The sequence below is a fragment of the Amblyomma maculatum genome, chromosome 1 (genome assembly GCF_055883805.1).
Source record: "Amblyomma maculatum isolate TAMU_Amacu chromosome 1, ASM5588380v1, whole genome shotgun sequence".
Lineage (NCBI taxonomy): Eukaryota > Metazoa > Arthropoda > Arachnida > Ixodida > Ixodidae > Amblyomma > Amblyomma maculatum.
In genome coordinates, this window is record NC_139344.1 from 139,405,706 (window position 1) to 139,430,484 (window position 24,779).

At 45.4% G+C, this 24,779-nt stretch overlaps 1 pseudogene; it reads left to right on the plus strand.

Moving 5' to 3' along the window:
- Positions 1–20,055: 20,055 nt before the first annotated feature.
- LOC146204099 (uncharacterized) lies at positions 20,056–23,332 on the plus strand (annotated as a pseudogene).
- The last annotated feature ends 1,447 nt before the right edge of the window (positions 23,333–24,779 follow it).

Consider the following 24,779-nt stretch of genomic DNA (forward strand, 5'->3'; position numbering starts at 1 on the left):
ATCATCTTTGAGAAAGAACTTTAAATCATCCATCTTTGCCACCACTAGGTATAGGTGCTTTGTCTGCAAATTAAATTGTGCAGCATTTACTACTTCAGGTACTGCATACTATAGGTGCAAGCAACATAGAAAAGCAATGGCACAGACTACTGTAGCCTCCATGCAAATAAAAAAGGTACCAATGAGTAGTGATGTCTTGCTAACAGAATACATTTACTCTCAAAGTGGTCTTCAGCAGCGGAGTGATAGTGGGGTCGTCAGGTTTGATTTCATGATGGACTGACTTGTATCTCTCATTTTAACAACAACCTTCTCTTACAGCAACAAAAGAGAGAAAGCATTCTCCTGAGGAAAAGAACTTAAGGCCCACAGTGTTGCAGCATGTGAATTGCCTTGCAGATATTTCTCTGACTGCATTTCCTAAAAGAGCATCCATGCCTACTCATTTCTCTTTGCATTACCACCCTCTCCCCCCCCCCATTCCCAGCCACACTTTCCTGAGCACTGCACCCAGTGCAGTCCTCACACCCCTATAGGGACAGCAAGTTTTCTAACCCCTCCTTCATGCTAAAAAAATGCCTTTTTATATCCTGAAAAGCAATCCCACAATGTCTGGACAGCCCGAAATTCAGCAAATACTCGTTTTACTCATCTTTGCACCTTAGTAATGTATAAGAAAGTTTTCTTTTTTTTTTTGCTGTTGACATATTAGTTGCATAAAAGGTGGCATATGCCCAGAAAATTTTGTTAAAAATTGGCTATAGTGCATGCTACCTTTCTCTTTTATAAGTCTTTTGCAAACTGAAGTGGTGGACCACATTAACTTATTCTTCATTGCATTATGCCATCATTGTGCAATTAAAAAAGTGTCCACTTAGATATATTCACAAGTGCTGTTTGATAAATAATTGTCTTTAAACTCTGAGGTTGTGTGAAAGAGATACTAAATGGAAGGAAAAATAGTGTAGCACATATATAACTTTATATGTGTTTGTAAGTATAAGGTATAGCCAAATAAGAATGTAAAGAATTTCTGGACTGCAAGAAATCAATGTAACGAATGACAAACATTTACTCAAGGCAATAAAAGTTAATAAAGCATTTCAATGTTTTTATGAACAAAAATAAATGCAGTGTTTGAATATATAACAAACAAATTTGTGATGGCAGTCAGCAGTCTGTTTCAGGCTACAGGTCCAGTTAAAAATCAAAATTGACACATATGACAGATGCAAAACTTGTTGCTGTGAAAGAAATGCAGAAGACGTAAGACGCTGTTTATTACATATTAGACATGCGAAGGCATGACAAGCTGAAATGGTCCATGCGTTGCATTAGAACAAGCACTAAGCCATTAAAAGATGCATGCATCACATGGATCTCAATTTGACAGCAAACATATGCTGACACTTACAAAACATACAATGCCATTACTCTTCGTGTAATATGCGCTGCAATATTTTCATGTTTTCTAAAGGCTACGCACAGTTCTGTACTACTTAAAAAGTACACATCTTATAATGCTCCTATAGTGACCCATATATAACATGACCTCCTTAGTAACAATGTACAAGATTTCTTCTTGTTAGCCTGAAATCCTGAGGCTGAATGTTCTGAAATCCGGTTGTATTAATTGCGACTTTATGATATGCTCCATCAACTTTATTTGAGGTATGAAGGCATTATGCTCCAAGTGCAAGATGGGGATTTGCTTTATTAAACTTAATCTAAAACAAGCCCTGATCAATGTGAAATGACTTACATAGTTTTATAATAATCATAGCCCAAATGAGAATAGGATATTCATTAGGCACCTAATTGTTTTTGGCAACAGGGTAACCAAAACAGTGAGAGGTCATCCTTTAATACTACAGCTTATTTAGTTTGTTTTTTTTTCTTAATCAACATATCACTCCCAGCATCACAATTCTGACCTAAAAAATTTGTAGAGTCGAATGACCTAGTACGTATCTCTATTCCCTTTGACCTCAAAGGTTATTTTTTTTTTTTGCCCCCTACAGTCATCGACTAGCTAGCTATTGCAGCTAGGATGTGCTTATAATAGCGCCGGCGCCGCGGTGTTGCCGGCCGGCATCATATGCATTCGCCGGCGCATTAGTTTGGAGTGAGGAAATTAGGCCCTTTTTAGCCAAAAAGAGCGGTCACCGAGCGCGTTTCTGGTTAAAACAATTCATAATGAACTATTTCGCTTAGAAAAAGACCGAATTATATAGGGACGCGTGGCAACGGGACGTACGACCATTGCCGACAGCCTGCGCGCCTGAAAGACGTCGCACCTAGAAAGCTATTTTGCAAGGAAACGTTTTGCAAATACCTATACGAAATGTCCCCTTCATGGATCACTGCCTTGTCGTGGCGGAGGGGCTTGCGAAACTCGATGAAGTCGTGAGCTCTGCTGTGTAGGGCCACCCAAGGTAGACAGGTCACGGCAGAGGTTTCTGACAAAATGTGATTCACTGGAGAAGGTAATGGCAACCCACTCCAGTATTTCCTGCCAAGAAAACCCTATGGCCAGTCACAATACCATTATCGATATGGCGCCGGAAAATGAGCCCCCCAGGTTGGAAGGCGTCCCACATGTTACTGGGGATGAACAAAGGGCGATTCCTAGTAGCTCCAGGACGAATGAAGCGGCTGGGCTAAAGCCAAAAGGACGCTCAGTTGTGGATGTGTCGGGAAGCGACCGGAAAGTCCGATGTTGCAAGGAGATATATCACATAGCAACATGGAATGTAAGATCTATGACGCAAGGTAAACTGGATATCGTCAAGCGAGAAATGGACAGATTGAACATTGATATCTTGGGTATCAGCGAGCTCAAGTGGACCGGAATGGGAGAATTTAACTCCGGCGACCATTATGTCCTTTATTGTGGGCACGAATCCAAGAGAAGGAATGGGGTCGCTCTCATAGTAAACAGAAGAATGGGCAAAGCAGTGCTAGGGTACAACCCCAAAAACGACCGAATGATTTCACTTCGGATCCAAGGTCACCCTTTCAACATAACAGTTATCCAAGTCTATGCACCGACCACTGCTGCTGAAGAAGCTGACGTTGAGAGATTTTATGCGGACCTACAATGCCTTTTAGACCGCACCCCATCATCAGACGTCGTTTTTCTCATAGGAGACTGGAATGCTAAGGTCGGGAGTGAAGAAATATCCGGAATTACAGGCAAGTTCGGTCTTGGTGAGCCAAATGAAGCTGGGCAGAGGCTAGTAGAGTTCTGTCAAGAAAACAACCTGACCATAGCGAATACTCATTTTCAACAGCACAAGAGGCGCCTGTACACATGGATTTCACCGGACGGTCTGTACAGGAATCAGATCGATTATATTATTTGCCGGCAGAGATGGAGAAGCGCTATACAAGCAGTAAAAACAAGGCCTGGGGCCGATTGTGGCACCGATCATCAGCTTCTTGTTGCCAAAATTAAGCTTCGATTAAGGAAAACGCAGAAAACTAGAAGGCCTTTCAGGTATGATCTGGATCAGATTCCATTAGAATATGCTGTGGAAGTGAGCAATCGATTTCAAGAATTAGATCTAGAAGACAAAGAGCCCGAAGAGATGTGGACTGATGTTCGTGATATAATACAAGAAGTTGCTACTAAGGTAGTTCCAAAGCAAAAGAAATGCAAAAAAGCAAACTGGTTATCTGAAGAGGCTTTGCAAATAGCTGAGGAAAGGAGAATGGCAAAAGGTATGGGGGAAAGAGAAAGATACAAGGTTCTCAATGCGGATTTTCAGAAAATAGCAAGGAGAGATAAGAATGCCTTCTTGAACGTACAGTGTCAAGCAGTTGAGGACAACAGCCAATTAAGGAACACAAGAGCTCTGTATAAGACAATCAAATATATCAAAGGAAGCTTCTGTGCTAAGCTGGGCGTGATAAAGGACAAACGAGGCAAGGACCTCACTGAAGCCTCAGAGATAAAGAAGAGGTGGCAGGAATACACAGAAGAACTGTACAAGAAGGACCCGGATGTGCAAACCCAACATAGGACGGTTGTGATTACTGATCTCGAGCCGGGCATCCTGAAGAGTGAAGTTGAATGGGCCTTAGCCAGCCTTGCTAAGAACAAAGCTAGCGGAATTGATGGTATTCCAGCTGAGTTGCTTCAAAACCTCAACCACGACGCTGTTAACACACTGCATACATTATGTCAAAAGATTTGGACAACCCTGCAGTGGCCACAGGATTGGAGGAGGTCAGTTTACATCCCCATTCCAAAGAAAGGTAGTGCCAAAGATTGTTGCAACTACCGCACGATCGCGCTTATTTCGCATGCTAGCAAGGTGATGTTAAAAATCCTGCAAGGTAGGCTGCAGCAGTATGTGGATCGGGAGCTTCCGGACGTGCAAGCTGGGTTTCGCAAGGGCAGAGGAACTAGAGACCAAATTGCCAACCTTCGCTGGATCATGGAAAAAGCAAGAGAGTTCCAGAAACCCATTTACTTCTGCTTTATTGATTATGCGAAAGCGTTTGACTGCGTAGATCACAGCAGATTGTGGCAAGCTCTCCAAGAGATGGGAGTTCCAATTCACCTCATCTGTCTCCTCAGGAACCTTTATGAAGGGCAAGAGGCCACAGTCAGAACTGGGCATGGTCTTACTGATTGGTTTCCGATTGAGAAAGGGGTGAGGCAAGGCTGCATACTGTCGCCCTGCCTATTTAACCTATATGCAGAGTGCATCATGAGGAAGGCCGGTCTGGACGAGTCTTCAGCTGGAGTGAAGATCGCTGGAAAACGCATCAACAACCTTGGATATGCGGATGATACCACTTTAATGGCAGAAAGTGAATTGGATCTCAAGAGACTTCTGATGCGCGTACAAGAAGAGAGTGAGAAGTTTGGGCTTAAACTGAACATTAAAAAGACGAAGATCATGGCGTCTTGCCCTATCAAGTCCTGGAGCATCAATGGACAAGAAGTGGAAGCTGTGACAAATTTTCTGTTCTTGGGCGCCAAGATTACCTCGGAAGGAGACTGCAGCCATGAAATTAGGAGACGCCTGCTTCTGGGAAAGAGAGCAGTGGTTAGCCTTGACCGCCTAGTAAAGAGCAGAGACATTAGTCTGCCAACCAAGATCCGTATAACCCGTGCTATGGTCTTTCCAGTTGTGATGTATGGATGCGAGAGTTGGACTGTGAAAAAGGCTGACCGCCGAAGAATTGACGCGTTTGAATTGTGGTGCTGGCGAAGACTCTTAAGAGTTCCTTGGACTGCCAGAAGATCAAATCAGTCGATATTGTCGACCATAAACCCTGACTGCTCATTGGAGGGTCAAATTCTAAAGTTAAAGCTCAGCTACTTTGGTCATCTGATGAGAAGAGAGGAGTCGCTGGAGAAAGATTTGATGTTGGGAAAGGTTGAGGGTTGCCGGAGAAGGGGTAGGCAGCGAACGCGATGGTTAGATGGCATTCTCGAGGCATTGCAGATGAAGCTATGTGATGTTAAGAAGATAGTGAGAGACCGGAAAGCGTGGCGTGACATGGTCCATAGGGTCACGAAGAGTCGGACACGACTGAGCGCCTGAACTGATACGAAATGTGCAGAAGAGCGGAATCCCCGCAAACATGGTGTGCAGTTGTCACTGGAAAATTCGCCCGGCCGGCCTACGAACAGGTCACACTGCGTTGGCGAACCTCGATTGTTTTTGTCGCCTAAAGATCTCACACAAATCTAGATAAAGGAAAAGCAATTAAACTGTGATTTCCCCCGGCAATTCGTGTGGTGTGACAAGCTGATTCGGAAACCTCTTCGCGGCTCGAAGCGTGCATATGTTATTTGACGTCACTGTCGTTTCCACGGTGTCCGCACTGCATGCAAGCTAGGCCTCGTGCCTCTCCGCCGACGGCCATCGGCTGGGCAGCTGCCGTTTGCTTGCGGCGCGCCGCCGACACCACCGGCCATGCCGCCGGGTCGCGCCTCTGAAAAGCATGGGGAATCCAGGGACAGTCTAGGAAAAACACGTGCGCCCTACATCCGGACATGACATCATAAAATATCACGTGACCCATGACGTTGCTTGTGAAGTCATATATTACGTCACAAATTTTGGGCCAATCAGCGTTTCCAGCCGAGCTACACCTAAACGCTTGTACACTATAGCCACACCAACTCTATTGCCACACCGTGGGCATGGCGGCGGTTCGGTTCATGGCGGCGTTTTTGTGAGCGCGGTACGCGGCTCATATTTTGCGGATTTAACACGATTTAAGCATCGTCGTTGGTATGAATAATTTCAGGGCATTACTTCCGAAGCGTCTAGGGAAATCTGAACGGACCTGGCGGTTTGACAACTTCTGGCAAGACTCAAAAATGTGAAGAGATTTCTACAAGGGCTAGGACCGGTGATTGTTGGGTAAGTAAAAAAATGTTTTTCGCTTCTTTTGTGCTCCTTCAGTTGTGGAAGGTGTAAGGCTGGGCTGAAATCCAGCAGCACATACAAAGACGAACCGTTACGCAAGCGGGCACAACGGCTGCCAGTGGAAATCGGCAGTGATGACCGCCGCTAATCAAAATTAGCGAAATATCTAAATGAGGTCACGTTTGTTGTCCCGAAGTTTGAAATGGGCCTTATTATTGTTAGGTATGTTTGGCTTTCTATGCTGCCCGTAAAAGCTTATCTCCGTTGCCTGATTGTTGCCACCTCGGATTTGTCACCGCATGCCGGTGATCACGGAGACGGGATTTGGCGACGGAGAGGTGCGTTTTCAGCTTTGCTTTGTTACTGCCGCCTCGCCGTTCGGTCAGAGGGAGTACAGTTGCGGTATATCCCGTTTCTAACAGTAAACAGCATGAAGTACGACAAAACACTGATGAAAGTTGTTGTAACGCATCGTGTTAAAAAAGAAATGTCACTGCACAGCGGTGTGCTACTACCACTACTACACTGCAATGCAGATCTGCATTGCAAGCAGTGACTTTCTCCTGATCCTTTCGAAAATTAGAAATAGCTAGCCATACTAGCCTTTTTTTTTTTTCGTTTACTACCCTACCAAGCTTTTACTCAATTATCTCGATGCGCTTATATATGCACGGATCAGACGAAGTAGCGTCTGCAGGTTCTTCACTCAAACCCTCCTTGCTCAAACCGAACTAGGAAAAACTTCTCTCGCAAAAAAACAAACAAAAACAAACAATGGAATTTGCGTACCACAAAGCCTTGTGCGATTGGCTGCCTCAGGAGCTGCTTCCGGGCGACATGCAAAATTTTCTACAAACCCAGAACCTGAGCGACTGCGACTAGCGGCAATGTTTTGGCAGCCCTCAGCCCACCGCCCCATGCGGTTAGTGCTTATAGCAAATGTCGCACATCATGCACGCACACTGATTACTTCTATATTTATCTCGACCTAGTTAGTCATTTGAAAGAAATTTATGCATATTAATAAGAGATCTCTTATGTACTGTTTCCTGCAATTTCACCTTGTGAATGGTGTAAAGGCGAAGGGTATGCAGGCAGCTAAAATACTGCAGAACAAGAAGCCCGCACTTGTGAAGGTCACTGCACGGGCCACATGGGGGGATGAAACCCTTGCCAGAAGGAGCATTTGTGATGTGCTAGCCCCAAAGCACAAGCTCTGGTGAGTCACCCGTTCACAGATTCAATTTGGATTAGATTCTAAGTATTAGATATTCCACAGTGTAGAGCTATGTCCGTCACTGTTTCATGGGCCTTTTTTCAGTGGTGTACGTTTGTTATTCTGGCCTGTACAGCTTACATCATTGAAATATTGACTTTTTTTGTAATGGAGTTGAAGCTACAAAGTCTGAATGTGCTATCTCTTCCTTTCCTGCATAATATAGTACATGGCCACTTTCAGTATATTTTGCAAAAAAAAAAAGGGTAGCATTTCCAGATACGGCATATTCCTAGAACATTTTTCAGTGCTAGAGTCACAGTGAAGCCCTTTTCATTACTTAAATTTTTGTTATGGTATGATCTTTCAAGGAGCTTCCATTCATGCCAATAGCTACGCAGTGGATAAATTCAAGCAATCACCTAATGAGCAATGTGACAGGTGGCCTGGCACACACCCTTGCAACCATTCCATTTTGCAGGTTGGCACACCTAGGGATGTTATGCATTGCTATCCTTGACCAAATTTTTCTGCCAAGGCTATATTAAGGCATCTTACTAAGTTTTAAACCGCAGTTGCCTCAGTTTTAACTTAAGTATATAAGAAGCTTAATTATGGTTTCTTTTTGGGATTTAACATCTCAAAGCGACTCAGGCTATGAGAGACACCGAGTGGAGGGCTCTAAAAATTTACACCACCTGGGATTTAATGTGCACTGACATCACACAGCACATGGGCGCCTAGCTTTTCGGCGCCATCGAAAAGGAGCTGCCGAGGCTGGGATTCGATCCCACATCCTTGGGCACAGTTGTCGAGGGCCCTAAACACCGCACCACCCCAACAAGTTCTATATTTCCTTATGTCTCATAAGAAATTTAAAGTGAGGACATGTTGCAGGTATGTCAAGTCAGGGTAGCCATGGCAAATTGTGTTCTTTTTAATTTGTGCTATCACCCGCATTTTCTCTTGCAGAGACCTTGAAACACTGTGGCAAAATGAAAGCCGAGGATGTCACCCCCACATTCAAGAACATCAACAGAGTGCTGAGCGAAAAGATGCATGGTGCCACCATAAGGCAAAACGGAAGTTGGAATGTGAATAAACATTGGAAAATGTAAACAAAACATGTTTCATTGCCCTTTCAGTCCCACATCCTCCTTTCTGGGACCGGAAGCTACTGGTCCCTGACGCCCTATGGTCCCACAAGCTTTATGGTCCCACAAGCTTTATGGTACCAGCAGCTACAGGGAATGGGCCAATAAACCATAAGAACTGGAACCATAAAGAATCCCATAAGGACATTTTCACCTGGGTAGTTTGTGAAACTTCCCCGCCAGCACCTGTGTTTGCCGCCAAGTTGCTGTTCTCTGATATGCATTTGGTTCTCAGAGTGCTTCTTATTTTTTTATGGCCGGGGGGGGGGGGGGGGGGGGGGCGGAGTTGTTGTAGCAGAGGGTTATTGCACATGCGCCAAGGTATATGTACAATGGTAGCGAAGGTTCCATAGGCTCCCATTGGTCCAAAAAATGGCGGCTCATGGGCACCGCCATATTGGGGGGCAACTACGTATGAGTGACGTTGAATGACGTCACGCATACGTATGTTTTTAGCGCGAATTTTAAAGTGGTCTTTTTAAAGAACCCGCCTTTTCAAGCCGGTATCTCATGAAGGTTGCCTTTCAGTGCGCACCAACCTTTTCCAGTCAAATGTGCTCGAGTTCCTGCTAGTTATGGCCTTGGTAATGTGCAATTCGGAACCCAATGAAAGTTACTGGCAAAGAAGGCAGCATAGAAAGGCAGCAACACTTTCAGACGCTGGCTTATCTTGGCTGGCTAAGAATGCAATCATGCATGATTCGTAGGGGAAACCTTTGTGGAAATACTGGTGCTACTACTTTTGAGTACAAGGTATGATGCACAAAGCACAGGCTCAAGTGCACAGTTTGCAATACAGTGTACGGCAAGTATGGTTTTCATATTCATGCTTTATTACAGCAACCAAACAAATACAGTGATAAAGCACACCAACAAAAAATACACGTCACAGGCAGCTCAAGCAGTAGTTTCTTTAAGCTGGCTATTCATCTTAATGGTCACAGTGCGGATAGAAAAAAGCCCTGCAGTTCCACGAACGTTGCCAGGTAGGAAATTGAAAAGCATAGAAGACAGTGCTGCTTCAATTGAGGCAAACATGACATGACATAAGTAGGCGCATCAACACGGGTCGCAGCTTTTTTGACGACAGATACGCAGACGGTTCGAAGTGCTTGAAAAAAAGCCCCGCAAGTCTCGCAGCTGCCATGGTGTCTTCTTCTCCAGGCTGACGTTGTGGTAGCACCCACGCTCACGCTCGGCACCTGGACGTGATGCAACGTGCACGTTATTCACAATTGCGCCGTAAGGAATACTGCATACTCCAAACGCCAATGCGTCATTATTCCTGTCAATGCTAACTGCAGTACATTATATTTCCATTATATCTGAACTATGGTAGTAAATGCTCGCCCCAAGCTCTCAGCGCCTAAGAGTGTGGTTACGTACGCTCGTCCTCATGGCATGCGGGTAGCTATACTTTTCTATGGTTAAGATTGACGAGAATGAAGTGCGTTTAAAGTTACCCTAACGGTCATGCATATGCAGGATAGCAATAAGAAGACAGGCAGTAACTCCTGAGTGAATTCAGTTAAAGCACCCTCAAGGCCGCGCATATACACGTGGCTGAATTTTGATACTACCAGTTGCGAGGGTCAAATTGGCTTCGCGGTGTTGGAAAACTATACAGTGTTGTGCTCAGACTTGTCAGGCAGCACAATTGGTTTTAAATTGGCCTTCCGGTCAGTGGCATGCGCGTGGTTGCTCCTGAGAGCCCGGTATCAAGTTAACGCTGGTGATAGCCGGCTGCATGAAACTCACCATAAATCAGACAAATGGTGGGCCTGGGGGGCCTCCTTCGCACAGCTCAGCACTTAAAGTGTGTGCCCTGTAGTGTATTACATAAATATCACCGAAAAAATGAAGCCACGTGCGCACGAACTGGTTACAGAAACAGAAGCCCAAACAAACAGAAACAGAAGAAACAGCCCAACGAAAGCATTCGGAGCATACCTAGAGCAGACGCCTTGTAGCAGACGACACTGACAACAGCTCACCTGTGAAAGTCCAGCGGGAAGCGGTGTAGCTTGACACCGACGCCACTGTCCATGCTGTCGCAATGTGCCACGGCGCATCGTTTCTTCACACGCCGCAAGCTCATCTTGAAATAAAGCGCTAAGCGCTTCAAAAGAACAGCGCGAAGCGTGCAAAGACGGAAAAAGACTTCGCACTGGCCGCACGTCGAAGGAAACGACAAAAACCAAGAAAACTGCCGCAGCGGTGCGGCGGGGTGCAAATTTTACAAAACGGTGACAGAGACGCGACGCGCAAGGACGACGAAAACTTCGCAAAAGGGGCATTTCGAGACTGGCGATAAGAAACCGCTTCGTGAGCTCCCGCGGCCACTGTGGCTGGGTGCCGAAACAAGGCCTGCAAAGTCAAGCTGCAAATGCACCGCACACTCATCAACAGGGGGCGTAACAAGAACGTTGCAAAAAATTAAAAATGGGGAGTAATATTTTGCTAAAATAGTTTACCTATTTTATAAAACGTGGCATTAAAATGTGTATTTCTTTATGTTGTTTTATAGCGTTTTTATTTGTGCTTTTGAATTTCATTACCTAAGTGTTTTGGCCCCCCCAAAGTGGCTGTGCTGCTGTCGCGCGGGACCGTTTTTGGGCCCAGCCTTCGCTACCATTGTACATATACCTTGCATGCGCTAGCACAAAGTTAACCATTTATTCAAGCGCGGTCAGCCGGCGACAAAAGGAGGCCACGCGCATACTATAGACAGCCGTTCCCTGTTGTCTTCCAATCCCATCCCAGTGCGACCACTTGCCGCGTGGTGTCGCCCTGGTCAGTGGTCCATAGCTCACGACAGGGGTGAAATATACTGATTACGAGTAATCGATTACAAGAATTGCCCGCAACGTTACCGTTTGAAAACGATAATGAATTATTGAAACATTCTGAAAAATGTAATTGATCACAAGTGCTCAATTACTTCTAACGCGCCACGTATAAATCTGCAAATAACACAAAAAGGAAAGCGCAGAATGCATGATATCAATCGACAGACATCAAATGCCCAGCAGCGCCTGGTGCATATTCACAGGAACCACAAGTGATTTTATCTGTCAACATAATTTGTGCCATAAAAGCCGACTGCCCGGTTTCCACGCTTTGACGCGAATAGCGTAGAGGCTGCTGACAGCACGCGTGCTACAGCTCGGCTGCATTTTGAAGTGAAAGCTTCACTGCTGTAAGTACAGGCGCGCTTTGCGTGTCTAATTATTTGACCTTCAAGTAACCTTGATAGATACTGCGCCTTACCTTTCTTATGAACCAATTTGCAACTGAAGTGAAAGCTTCACTACGCTTGATAGAGCCAGTTTTCGCGTAGCACTAATTTGACCTACCAGTTTGGTTTGGTAAAACTATTTCCCACAGTAGGGGTCCTGGAGGACACTGGAGGACCTACCAGTGACTTTGACCTAATTAAGTGTGGGACCCAAATGCATACTGCGCCTTCCTTTAAAAAACGACTTAAACGGACAGGCAACGTTCTGCGATATCAGCCCCCTTAAAGGCCCCCACGTGGCCGAAATTACTCCGCAGTCCTCCACTACGGGACCTTTTCACTCTATCCGCTTGCTTTCCTCTCTTCCCTCAAGTCTGACAGATACAGCGTCTTTCCTTTCTTCTGAACCAACTTACAAGAAAAAGTATGAAAAGGACCTTGACCTGGTTAGGTGTAGGTATCCACCATTCCGTATTCTGTACGTGGTTTCCACCCAAAAATATAAGGCTCCTTCCTTTTCCCCAAAAATTATGAGGAAACCACGGATTGAAAATGTTTTCAGTAGGCTATCGTAACACTCAGATTTCGCTCGGTGACTAGGTTCAAGCCAAAACCCCCACAATTATAAAACAGCATTATAGATGCACAAACAGCGTCTGTATTTGGTGCGCCGTTCTATGAAAGTACCGAACAGCCAATTCTACGAGCTCTCAAATGCATATTTTTGACGAATTAAATACGAAACTCTCCTTTAATGTTGACGGTCTCCAACTTCGCAATATAGCAGTGCCCGCTAAAATAAAAAGTAGAACAGTTGATGATGTTGCAATTTGCAACTGTAGCGCACTCGCGTACTCAAACCTTATCCTCTCGACGCGTTCATCAGTTCAGTTCAGTCGTTCCGTCGTGTCCGACTCTTCGTCACCCTATGGACCATATCGTTTATGCATTGCTGCAATTTAGTAAATTTAGTAATTCTAGCAAAACCAAGTGATCATGCTAATTGTCATAAAAATATCTCTGAAGGTGGCCCGATTACGTCTTTGTGTAAATGCGTTGCTAAGTGGGACGCGTTGGAGGGATTCCGACGTGGTGGAAGAAACAGTTCGCGCGATATTTACATCATGAACCCTACAATAAATTATTTCCGCAAAAAACAAAAAAACAAAAAAACAGCTTGTTTCTCAACCTGGGATGCAACGTACAGCAAAAGCAGATATTTAACGATAAATAAATTGGGGTCCGCCACGGTCTTCAAAATATTATTTTTGTAGTCTGGCAAATAATACGACCTTATTGTTCTATTTCCGAAATTTGAGCGCTCTAGTCAAATTCCTTATTTCCAAATAAGTGGCTGAAGTTGACACTGCGAAGCTCCTCCCATGTCCCAACGATGGGACTCAATTATTGCACGTCAACTGGGCAGGATCACATGACAAGGGTGACGTAGAACCTACGTCATGGCTACAATTCTGGTTGTCCTTGCCCTCTCAGCAGGCTTTCTTTTTTTATTGCGAAAGCAATACTCCGCCAGGTCTAACCGCTCGTTGCTGTGTGCCGTGACCGTGGTCACCTGGCAGGAGCTGCCAACTTGGATTTCTCGTTTCACATGGGACGGTTATGTCAGAATCAGCCTGCCAGGACCCTTAAAACCCCTCCAAGGAAAGTAGCGCCAACCATTCATCTCCTCCTCCGTTCCACTCTCCCACTCGGCGAGGCCGCGCGCTGTCTCGACGGTGGCGCCGACTATGACGGACCTGCCGTAGCAGACGACGGCTGGCGCGCTACGAAGGAAAAACGCGGAAAGCAATGATCGAGCCGCGCGGAATTTTTGAAGCCAGATTTTATTCGTCTAACCTGAACTGGCAATACTGGGCATAGATTCCGAAAAAAAAAACTATTCCCCCATTAGCACAAGTGACGCTTTCTTTAAAGTGCTAAGCCAACTGTCAGAGGGAAAATTGTGACGAAAGGAAAATTGGACATGTGGACAGCAGTGCACTGCATTTAAAATAATACTTTATTTATTTGTATAACTAAAATGTGTCACAAAAGGAATGCATGAAGGAATACAAGGCTAGAAACAACTTTAAGGCAAAGCAATAAGAGGGCTCTACAACCAAACAGTTCTCAAATAGCTTTAATAAATATTCTTATCAGTCTCACACACAAAGAAAGTTCACAGTACAGGTACACGTCATCCACGGAACTGTCAGGCTTCCACAAGCAATGAAACCCGAACCAAAAGGAAGTATTGTTAAGTGTATTGCAACAAATACATTAATGTTATATCTTGGCAATGTTATGCAAACGTGGTAAACACAAGCAAGTGCACGTGGTATTGGAGATCACTTTTTTCCATTATACATGTTGGAACCCGATCATGGCGGCTGCGTTTCGATGGAGGCGAAATGCAAATGTGTTCATGTGCTGTTCAGTTCAGTTTAATTTCCTTAAAAACCTCCTGCGGGGTGTATCACTGTATGATGCCAGAGCACATGTTAAAGATCACCAGTGGCCAAATTAATTCAGAGCCCACCACTAAAGCATATTTTTCTTTCTCCTTTCACTTTCTACCTTCGCTTACAGCCCGCAATTCAGGTGTACACAAAGATATGTGACAGATGCTGCAACTTTTTTTTCCTATAAAGAAATTTACATTTTTACATTTACAAAAACAAAGTACCATTTGCATGACAATGCACATCACGGCCGCATGTAGGCCAGCCTTGTTAAGAAAATCTACATCCGAGATAAGTAAAATGAGGTCTTCCATGTGCAAGTTATTTTACGTTTGTAGTAGCTACCTGTTTTCCGATGCTGCGACTACCACATTTGGGATTTGCACTTTGAGCCGCTCGCTCGTTTTCTTTACGGAGGAGAATATGAACCCTAGTTTTCAAAAACACTCGAGCAGTGTTTTCAAAAACACTGCTTCCATCTTGGCAGTAGCCAAGATGGAAGCAGAATGCAAGATACCAGTGTACTGTGGGATTGAAATGCCCGTGAAGCACCCCATTTGCCCTAAATTAAGTTACCCGCTGCTATACATTACGACCTTCCTCATAGCCAAGTTACTTCGGTAGGTTAAAAAATTAATACCGCAAACTAAATGAATACGTGCGAGCGTACGCGGAAGGAAGCTAGCCGGTTGTATTCAAGGCCCTGCAAAAGTGTCGAGATGTGCTAATTTCTAGCGGAGTTGAAATCATGGCCTGGATAAATTCGTTTTTATGCACAGCTCGTGTTAAAAAAAAGGCCAGCTTACACACGCTTAAACCGCGCACAACTGACACAAATGCACTTTCCTAAAAAGACAGAAGTCGGCAAGGTTAAAAAAAGGCAATGAACCATAGCACTTACTTCACAAAGCCGTGCGTTTTTTGCAACTTCTTTGAAGTCAGCCCGCCCGATCCTGTTCATCCAAACTCTTCTTCTTTTCGCGTTGCGCGGGCCAGATGGCAAACAAAAAAGCCTTTTGCCTTCGCCTTGTCGGTTCCGGCAACCGAAGGCACAGCAACACGGCATCACGATGAAGCTTGCGCGTGCGGATAAAGCCCCACGTGCAGCTAAAGCGCCCACGTGCAGCTAAAGCCCCTCTATCGTGCAGCTGCTTCGCCGTGCTGGTCCGAAAATGGCAGCCGGTGCGCGCCGGGAAGAAAAAATACACAAAAGCGCAACACGCGATTCCACGTGACACGCATCGGCGAATGGGTGAGCGGAGGAGGCTGGGGAGACAGAGGTGGCGAGGAGGAAATTTTGAGGGGGAGCGCGGAGGCGGCAAGATCTAATAATGGCGGTACTTTGGAAGGATAGAGGGGCTTTAAGGACCCTGGCATTCACGCTCCCTCTATAGGCCACTATAAGGCACGTTCATACGGCTTGGGTAAAGCGGGGCTTTATATGTGGGCTGGGAAAGAAGAAGACAAAGAAGAAGCAGAAGGACAATAAAACGGAGAGTTGAAGTAGTTGAATTTTCTTACTTGTCCTTCGTCTCCGCTCTGTTATTCCTTAAAGCAGAAGGAGAACAACGCTCGGTCACCCGCAGCTAATGCTTTCGCTCCGTATCCGGTTCAGCAGCGTTGAACCCTTCTAATTTTTTGCTTGTCTTTCTGAGACCGGGTGGGGTGAATGGGGCAGTGGTCGCCTGTCCTACAGGAGGAAGCGCACGCGCACTATTTTGTATTTTGTATGCATTTTCTTCGCTCCCCCTCCACCCCCTCCCCCAACCCCTTTTTTTTTTTGTACGCGTGCTTACCAGGGAAGAGGTTTCGGAGGTGCTGTGCGCGCTCTGAAAAGCTCACTCCCGTTGTTGGTTGCACATCCATACTTCTCAAGAAGCCACACTACCGCTAGAGGTCTGATATGCCTACCTGAAATTTCGATAACCATGCCTTGCCCCCCTTTTCCTCTTCTTGCTACCTTATATTGAATGGCATAAGCCTTAACGTGCTTTCAATTGTAGTTTTTTTTTCAATTCATTTTAACACCTTTCTGCCTGTTTCTATTGAACGCACTTAGCTCTTTGTTCATCCACAATCTCGCCTTGTTTTACATAGTGCAAATCTGGAAGAATTAACCTTCATGGACTGCACCCCCCAGGGTTGGTTATTATGAAAAAGAACAATTTAGTTATAGCATTAAAATTAAATTAATCGTTACTTCGTCATTCTGTGTGCCAAGCATACTTTTTTTCTGTTTTACTGATTAAAAATAACTTTGGCATATGTAATGCCCAAAAGTAATTTTCGACTTTTGTAGAGAAAAAGCGAACCGTCCTTTTGCGCAAACTGACAGTTCCCTCCAGGCGTCGCACTTCCTGAGGCTTGGGGGTCGTTGGTAGGATTGGCGGGCGAAGGCCAAGGGGCGGCCTTCAGGAACAGGACGGTAGCGGCGAGGGCTTGGAAAGTCACGTCGGGATGCAAGGACGACGTAATGCAGCAGCGTAATTCATCGCTGTCATTTCTTGTGCTGGAGCCATCGGAGCTGTAGCTTGAGGAACACCCAGCGCCTGCTGGACTTCTTCACGGACGACGTCCGCGAGCGTCGCCACCTGGGCTTGTTGGAATGATGGCAACAACCGGCAAAGTTCCTCTCGGACGATCTCACAGATGAGGTCCCGAAAGCTTTCCCCGCTCGTAGATGCACTGCTGTAGGGGCTTGCGCTGATCGGTTGCAGTGGTCGATCATAGTGGAGCATCCGGGTGTCCATCGTTTCCTCCATGATCGACGCTTCACTTTCAAATTCGTCCACAGTTTTCGGCGGATTCCGGACAAGTCCTGCAAAAAGTGACTCTTTAACGCCTCGCATTAAAAATTTCACTCTCTCCTCTTCGGACATGTTAGAGCCGGCGCGGTAAAACACGCGCTACATCTCCTCAACGTTAACCAGGACAGGCTCATTTGGGAGTTGAAGTCTTGATTGAAGGATGGCCTTGGATCTTTCCTTCCGAACGACACTTGCAAAGGCAGTCAAAATCTTTCTTGAAGATATCCCAATCCTTCAAAGCTGCCTCGTGATTATCGAACCATCCCTTAAGAGCAAAATAGACTTACTTTACCTTCGCTTCGTCGTTCCAGCCATTGAATTCTGCCACGCAGTCGAAAAGGTCCATTCAGTCTTCCGCATCTTCAGTGGGCAGTCCTTGGAAGATGGGGGGCTCCCGGGGCTGCACGAAGGCAACCGGTGCTGTACTGCTGTTGAGTGGACCATTTCCAAAGCTGATGCCTTCCGGGGTCGAATGGGGTCAGGCAGCAGAGCGTGTTTGGGTTGGAGCCCTTGAAGTCGGCGGCTGGCTCGGTGACCTGTAGGTCCCCCAGGGCGACAGGAACAAGACTGGGGTCTTCGATTGAAGGATCAAGGACAGCACCTCCACCAGATGCCACGTGGTGGTGACAAGATCGATGACAGAAATGAGTCTGTGATTGCTCTGAAGAAACTCTTTATCGGGCTGACTTGCGCTCGCAAAAAGAACCAAGCTATTCGGCGGCGGCGACAGCAACACTCACGCTCGGCGGTCGTCGAACAAAGAATTAATGCCCGTTTCACTTGTCAGCACTGAATTTAAAGGCGGCGAGGAAAGATTAGATAAAACGGCACACGGTACTAGCATGGCCTGGAACATTGTATAAACACCCGCGAGTGGTTGGAATCTTCGAGATACGTCCCGACGTATCTTTCGCGACAAAGAAAATGATAAAGCGTCGTCTCGCAACAACGAGCATGAACAAACACGGAATACAGAATCGATAAGCGCGCTAGAGTCAAAATGATAAGGCCGCATGCCAGCGGCCGTCGAATAAGAACAAATAAAGATTTAAATAGTTCGCGGCAATATAGTGTCGGTATTTTCTAGGCGCTATAGTGCACTATAGCGTTAAGTTCGCCAATCTTCGGCTTTGAAGGGCTCCCAAAACAGGTCAGCTCGGCGTTTTCACTGTATCTCTACATATTTTCCCGAGAAAACACATTTAGAACAGCCGTTTTCAGCGACTTTAAAAGTTTTCTATAATTTCAATGGGTTGAAAATAAGTTTCCCGTTTTCCCTTTATAGCTTGCTTTTCCCGCGAAATGGGAAATTTAATTTGCCAACACTGTCACACGGAGGCTGACTACATGCGTGTTTTTCCTAGATTTGAACACGTGACTTCAATGAGAAAAATAAAAGCTGCTGTGCAGTGCATGCGATTTTTTATTCTTTTTTTTTTCCTATTTCTCCCCGCTTCGGCTTCCTCTCTGCACGCTTTTCCATGCAGGCGCAGAATCTTTCTCTCTCTCTCTCTCTCTGTTTTCCCCCACCGCCCCATTCCCCTGCCGTTCGAGAGAGCTTTCACCTGGATGAAAGCTCATAAAAGCTCACCGCCTCTTTTCTTGACCCCGTACGGAAGGCATACACTCACTGAGACATACACCTGCGAAACGAGTTTATGCGCGTTTAAGATGATAGGGTTCGAGGGCACTATAACAAAAGTAATTGACGGTTAACATCTCATCCTTAAAGGCGCATGATCGCCTCGGTTTACCGTAAGTCTACTTAGGGCCAGGTTATAGGCTAACTTTATGATTAGATTGTTTTAATGCAGAGGTTGCCATTTAATCGTAAAAAAAAAATTGCTGTGGTTTAGATCTGGTTAAACCTGTATGGAAGCGGAAGCTTGGTTTTCCGGCTACATTATTCTCCTATCACGCCCTATCAGTGTAGGGCGCTACATTATTGGGGACACTTAAACTTAGCCGTTAAGGGTATGGCGCGCGAGCGTATAAGCTATACCAGCAACGTATAAACTCCTGCTTTAACCAAGTCGTATGAGCCTGGGGTAACGTGAATGGAAAGGGTTCTGGCAGGCTGATTCTGATATCGCCCTCCCAGATGAAAGGATCGACCCAAGTTGGAAACTCCTGCCCTAGCATAGGGGTAACGTGAATTCAAGTGTCATAGCGGGCTGATTATAATGTCACCCTCGCACAGGAAAGGAGGGGCACGAGTTTTCCAGCGTGTACCAGGTGAAGAGATACGAAAGGTAAGTACGTGTCGCTGACCATTTTTAGCGCTAGGACTGTTCGGACTGTTCATCTTTCAGGGCTACGCGACGTGACTCCTCTGTTGATAAATCGAGGTATGGTAACACGGCTGGTGCTGCTCACGAAAGCTTGAGTTCCGAAGACGACTATTCCAGTGTACCTGTGGCTGCGGGGAGCAACTTGTAGGATGCTTCAGTAGATGTATCGTCGTGTGCTGCCAATGAGGAGCCGAGATCAGAGGATGACGGCTGCATTACGTCCACGGTAAGCTGTTTTCTGACTGCTTAATTTAATTTTTCACGTTGGCATCCTTGAGATCCACTTCATAATCGGAATTAATAGCGTACAGCAAGCGTTATTTGAATGCGCAACACATATACACTGTCGTCTTTAATCTCAAATGAACATAATTAATTACAGCGCGCGTTCCACAATGATAAAACGTCCTCGATAAACTAGTATAAATGTCCCCGAATTTGGCAACAGTTCCTCAAGTCCTTACAGTTGCGTGCGTTTGTTGTGATTCGCAGATGGCGCAAACTGAAATGAGCTCGCTTGGTGGGCCCTGCTCCATATTTTTGTCTGTGTCACCACAAGGCTGTGCATCAACACAACAAGTGTCGCATATCAGCACCCTGGACTGTGCGGTCCAAACAGATGTTGCTACTGGAAAAAATGCATCTGGGCCTGAAGAAAGGACGTGTATTTTTCTCGGATATGATTCCATAATAGAGAGGGAAGATGCTTTCAAGCAACTTCGTGGTTTGAACAGAAATGTTTTTAGTTTGCTCCTGTTCATTTTATCCCCCAACGTAGTGAGGCGGCGTCGATGTTCCCATTCCACAGAAGCTCATAATTTTTCTTATGAAGCTCAAGCTAGGTGTATGTTTTGTAAGCAGTACTTTTTGGCTTGCATCGAACGGCAGTAAGCCGCATATTCTTCTTTACCCTAAGCAATTCGCTAAATACAATGAAACAATCGATTCCAAATCCATCTTTTGCAACAGTTCAGGCGACAATGCCACCTTGTTTTCTAATCCATTACCCCAACTGCCGCCACATCATTGATTGCACGGAGCTGACAACTGAAGAACCCCCACTGTGGAGAAAAGACGGCCATTGTTCTTGCACTATAGGGGAAATTACACCTTAAAGTTCTCGATTGGAATCTTACTGAATGGTGTAGTGAGCATACATGGCAAAATTACTTTTGAAAAGGAATTAAATTAAATTACATTACTAATTACTTTCCTGAAAATCGCAGAAGAGTGATTAAATTACATCACTCATTACTGCTCCCAAAAAGTAATGAAATTACATTACAATTACTTTAAATTACTTTCTTGTTTCTATTCATGCAAAAATTAAGCAAAGCTAGGAAACAAAACAACAACTTGTTCTCCGGGCGCGAAGCACACATATTCTTTCGTCTTCCCGCCAAATTCCGTTCCAGAGAGCTATTCCTTTGTCACCCGTTAATAATTAGGAGGTATTATTAACGATGCGCCCTTAACGGTGCGCACACTCCCAGACACCCTTAGAGTGAGTGGGGGTAGCAGCTGTTCCGGTCGCAAAGGAGATGCCCTCGGCTTGCGTGGCAAGTTCAGCCGGAATTCAGCTACCTTGTGGTGAATGAAGGGGGGGGGGGGGGGGGGGTGCCGTTTGGTGCCCAGCTGTCGCCGGTTCAAACCAGAGTAAGGATCGGAGTCAGAAGTAACAAAACAAACTTTATACACAGCAAGAGACGATACAGAGGAATACACAAGAACACTGAAAATGCACAGACGAGAGGTTCCCAGAATAACAAACGCTAAGCATGCAATTACAGCAGTATTCAATAACATAGAGGCTTTACAACACAGATGACACACGAGAGAGTTACATAAACAAACACCAAATTGTTCACCGGACACTGTTGCAGTCCGACGCCTCAAGAGTCACGATGTGGCCGCCATACGAGACGAGCGCCGCTCCCTTGCAGGTCCGTGGGCTTGCCAGCAGCGGGTGATCCCCGGGAGTCCAGCCGAAGCACAGGCGAACACGTCGCAAACACTGACTGACTGTTTGTCCAATTTGCATTAATGGCGATCCTTTCGAAGCGCAAGAGGAATGCGTCGAGATCGCCTCTTCTCTCGTCGTACTTCGGGATCAATTTACTTGCGTCTATCCGCAAGCTGCTATGTCCTTCACTGGGGCTATGCCCTTCAGCAAAACCGTTGCTCCCTGAGTGTTGAAGCTGAAGTTTCATAGTAATTCCTTTTCCCGCTGGAATTCCTCTTCCCGCTCCTTTCGAGCCTTCTCTCTTTCTTCCTCGGCTTTCTTTCGAGCCCTCTCTCGTTCCTCCTCGGCTTCCTTTCGAGCCTTCTCTCGTTCTATTTCCGCTCTCTCTCTCTTTCTTCCTCGGCTTCCTTTCGAACCCTCTCTCGTTCTTTTTCTGCTCTGTCTCTTTCTTCCTCGGCTTCCTTTCGAGCCCTCTCTCGTTCCTTTTCTTCTCTCTCTCTTCTTTCTCTCTCTGGCTAACCCATTTGCGCAGTTCGGCACCGGACAACCCCAGCTGGGTGCCAGCCTCAATCAACTCTTTCAGATTCATCTCTGAAGCGCGAACCGTTTGGGTGTAGCCTAAACACTGCTTAGCGAACCTCGCCTAAACGCTTCCGCGTTGCCGTGACATCCTTCCTCGAAACTGCAGCACGTCTTAGTACAAAAACAAGACTACCACAAAAGAAAAAGAACAGAAACATGGTCGAACGGTGGTGATCCGGTGAACTCAGCGTCTTGCTGGCCTGGAGTTGTCTCCGCCATTTGAAGGGCCCGAAGAAACTAGGTTATTTATTGCTTCCGCATACCCAAGAATCGACGTCGGCACAATTGGACTCACGTTGCTCAGTAATGCTCAAGGCACGGTGGCTCATGCCATGGACCCTTCCGCCTATCTCCCACTACCCCAATTTTCCCTCGCCCCGTGGCGACAAGTGTAACCAGGCACCAGTGTGCCTGCCCTAGCCGACGCAACAGGGAGGGCCACTGCGCCGCGCTCCCAACTAGTTTTCAGCTCCAGCCTTCTTTCACCACCTCTCCCTTCGGCATTCCCTGACCCTGCTACACACGAGGTCTCAGACGCACTGTTTTGCTCAATTCTCTCTCCTTTTGCCGATCCGTTACGCTAGCTTCGGCTTGCCGCACGTCGTTCCTGCTTTCGCGGCACTCTACTTCGTTGTCTATTGAAGTAGTGGCGCACTTTAGTAAAAGTAATTTCGAAAGGAAGTTTTTGCTTTTGCTGTGAATGTACTGCCAAAAAGGAATCCATTACATTACTAAATTGCCAACCCGAAAAAGGAATTCATTACATTACAAATTACTCAGTAATCGAAGTATAGTAATTTCATTACTGTAATTCAATTAATGCCATGTCTGGTAGTGAGCTTTGTGTCCGAAACGTATGGCAGCCGCGCGTCGGATACCCACTTAACGACAGAGACTGGTTTTCTAGATTTAATCGAGCCAGGAGACGTAATTTTGGCCGATAAGGGCTTTCCTGGCATCGAGGTCCTTGCTGAAGCTCAAAGAGGCATCATTGTTCTGCCCCCTTTTTCCAAGGGAAATGTACAGTTCACATATGAAGAACTCCAGGAGACGCATATTGCTCAAATCCGAGTACACGTCAAAAGAGCGATTCAGCGGGTAAAAAATGTGAATGCGAGAGTAACAAATGACCTCATCCCTAACATGAGCGATATTATGCGCATGTGCTGCATACTAGTTAATCTTCCAATAATAAATACCGCGAAGAAGGGCACCTTAGAGTAATATAGGAGCACGGTAAACATGTACATAATTCGTATGTGTATTTTTGTTTTGTTCTTGCTATCTGCCAGTAAACCTAATGGCATCACAGTCTAGTGGCTGGGCTGGCTTCTAGATTCATATTTAATAAATGCCAGCGCCTGTATTCTCCCTCCGTATTATGCAAGAGTGGAAACTAATTGACTGAAATTCTGTTTTAATTTTGTATTACCAGGTTAACGTCAATCTATTTTACCGCTACGTAACATCACCAGATCCACGCTCCAGATGTAGGCACAGTTCGGGCATGCAGCAACCAGTTACAAAAATTATGAATTCAATGTTGCTTTTTTTTCTGTTCGAGAGTAATTTAAGAACGGCATTCATTACCAGGTTTCTGTTATTCGCCCTCGTGACCACTTGTTTGGAGACTGTCAATCATTGCTAATGATATCAGTCTTGAGATGTTTATTTTTTTGTGAAGTGCATGAAGGAAATGTTTTTATTCAGCGCATGCCAATTTTTATAGATCGATAATAATATAACTTATGCTTTGTCGCTTTCATGTAACTGACAGCAAAATTTTGTATATTTTTGTTCGTCCATTCCTGACAGCAAAATAAACAAACTTGTTTTGTCCTTTTTATGCAGTCTATTGTAGCGCTACCACGTGCTCATGACAGGACAAAACCATTTTCTTGGGGTAAAAAATATTTTATTCAGTCCAGTAAACAATTCAATTCAATATAAACACTCGGTAAGAATTTGCAACATGTAGCCAAAATAAATGGCTTCAAGTTTCGGCACATACTCAGAAAGGAAGTCATTATCAATGTCGACACTCACGGTAATGCTGCGTATATTTGAGTAAACATACAGAAATGCATGTTGCAAATTCACTATGTACAGCGTGAGCATGATTTGTGTGTAGTATTGATGTTTTTTTTTTAACAAGGCAGCCATTGACATACTGAATGTAGGGCACAAAACTCGTTTGCTTTTCATGATCAATGAGACAGCTGTCTCTCAATTAAAACTGACACTTGATTCCTATAAGCTGCAGTGTGCCCTGAGCCCAAAAAATGCCGTCAGGACTGCAGCTCAGCCATGGCTGCTGCGGGTGTATGAGCTCAACCTGCGAAAAGAATTAGTCACGAAACAACTCGAACGGAGATAGATGCGTTACCTCATGAAAGGGAGTTCCGATAGCCATTGCACGCTCTGCTCTTGCTTCGTCCTCAGTCTTTTTCCCTGGAAGGTATGGAAATTCACCTTTTTATATATAGGCGCAATATTGCGTGAATTTACGGCATTTACATCAGATGAATCCCCAAAGAAAGCAGTAATAGTGATGAAAACCAACCAAAAAATGAAGGGAAAATATGTTACAGCCATTGTATCTATTATCGGATACGAAGCAACTGCAGCCAGCGGAACTAAAGAGGCTAGCGGCAACGCAGGAAATAAAAAG